At 46.2% G+C, this 2,185-nt stretch overlaps 1 protein-coding gene across 1 annotated transcript in view; it reads left to right on the top strand.

The window, feature by feature from the left end:
* LOC103749584 overlaps positions 1-2,185 on the top strand; it is a 193,047-nt gene that overhangs the window by 103,286 nt on the left and 87,576 nt on the right. The window lies entirely within an intron of this gene.

Genomic DNA, 2,185 nt, shown 5'->3' with positions numbered 1-2,185 from the left:
CTCCCCCTCCCCCCCTCCTCCTTCTTCATGTGAGTTCCAGGGATAGAACTCAGGTCATTGGACTTGCATAGCCAGCACTTTTACCTGCAAAGCTATCTCACTGACCTGGCAGTGCCTTTCTTGCTTTATGGCTAGATAAACTCAATTTTGTAAGATTTATTTTTTTTAAGTCATGTACATAGAAAGTAGAGATGTGAATGAGCTTAGTACCACCCAATTGTGTACATAAAGGCTTTAAATGAGGTTATGTGCATTTGACCACATTATTTTTCTCAGTGCTGAGGACTGAACTCAGGACCTTGTACATCCTAGTCAAGTACTCCACCACTGAGCTACATCCCGGCCACAATTTTTTAATGGAGCAGAAGTGACATTAGGAGACAGTGGAGGGAGAAAGAAAATCAAAGCCCAGAAGCTTCAGCTGTGCGACTCTCCTCCCAGTCTCCCAACAGCCTCTGGTGCCGCTTGCTCTGGTGTGCTCTGCACTTCTGTACTTCCTTTATGCCGTGGTTCCAGGCTAGCGCCGTGTTTGCGTGTGCACTGTCTCTGGAAGCTGAAATGTTCCTCTCCCAGATGTGCCTCTCTGACTTTAATTCTAGTAGGAAAGGGTGAGGGAGTGCCCATTAAATTTGACACTCAGCCTAGCTGATTATTTCTCCTCGAGCAAACAAAGAGAATTCCAACCAGTGGCTTTTCATTCCGCCATGAAATTAGCAGATGACACTGTCATTTGCATATCACTCCAGGTGGGAACTGGAGTGGGGCTTAAAGAAGGCTTGGAATTATTGAACAAGAAAAGGGTCTGATAGGTGAGCAAAGGAAAGAAAAAGAAGTCCAGAGTGACACAGCTTAGGCTAGAAGTCACTTAGTTGTGGTCGCTTACTGATGTGATTTCCTCCTCTGTGTTCAACCGTGTGCAACCTGGGCAGGAGGCTGAATGGTTAGAGGGATGCCGAACTGGGACATTATGAGGCAAGCTGGGCTGTGAGCAGAAAGATGCAGAGACCTGAAGGTGCTGGGAAGACAGTAGGTCGTGTGTGGGCTATGAGACCCGTATGGGTAAGGAAGGGACTCAGGTCAGAAAAGAGCTGACAGAAGGAAGGACTGGGTGACGCCAAGGAGCCTGTTTTGCAGGGCTTAAGGTTTAGTGGGAGCTAATGAGAGAGAAAACCGGAAAAACAAGAGCACTGACTGGGAGGGTTAAGACATTTGGAGGTTAGGTTTCCAGGAGATGGTCTGGGGTATGGCCCAGGATTGGGTAGCTGAAATTGGATAATGAAGGGAGCGCTGTCAAGCAGGCCACGGAAGTGTCAGGTCAGGTAATTGATACTCCATTCACAGAACCTGGCTGCTCTACCAGCGCTGTGCCCCTGAGCCTTCTCCGGCCTCTCTGCTTCCTAGATGGCATTCACTGCTGCCGGGAGTAGAAATGGCAGAAAACAATAGATGAGTACTTGGAGACCACCCTGTGGCTCCAGGGACACATAGCCCAGAGACTAAGGACCCTGTTCAACTATGCTGCCCGGGAGCAGCCTGTGGCCTGCAGGCCCTGTGTACCCAGACTCAGACCTTTCAATGTTTGGGTTTTGATAGTCAGTGTTCCTTTGGGGCACTGTTGAACCGTATAAACTGAAAATAGAGATAAGATTGGATTAAGCTGGCTTTGGTCTGCTCCAGGATAGAAACAGTCCAAATGTGGTTACTAAAAAAGGAAATTTCATCAACTAAAATACTTCATTCCTGAGCTGAGAATCAACCGATTAAGACTCAGACTTAAAAGGTAGGTTTAAGGTCAATGACTCACTTCAAGAAAAGTTTTAATGATTTTTAAAAGCCTCATATTCAGAACATTTAAAACTGAAATTGTACTGGTGAGATGGCTTAGCAAATACAGGCACTTACTGCCAAGTTTGATGACCTGAGTTCAATCACTAGAACCCACATGGTGGAAGGAGAGAATATACTCCCAAAGGTTGTCTTCTGACCTCCACACGTGTGTTGTGGTATGAGTACAACACACACACACACACACACACACACACACACACACAAATGAAATTTTAAAAAGAGAGAAGAAAGAAAGAAAAGGAAGCCAGAGGTTGAGCACTGATGAGAAACTGTCAAAATACGGGCCAGTGCCTTTAAAAGACAGTGATCACTCTAAAAGACCAGATCAGAGCCTGAA

This window comes from Nannospalax galili, unplaced genomic scaffold, assembly GCF_000622305.1.
Source record: "Nannospalax galili isolate Female #2095 unplaced genomic scaffold, S.galili_v1.0 scaffold646, whole genome shotgun sequence".
Classification (NCBI taxonomy): Eukaryota; Metazoa; Chordata; class Mammalia; order Rodentia; family Spalacidae; genus Nannospalax; species Nannospalax galili.
Note: the sequence above shows the minus strand (reverse complement) of the source record. Positions and strands in the feature narration are given on the sequence as shown.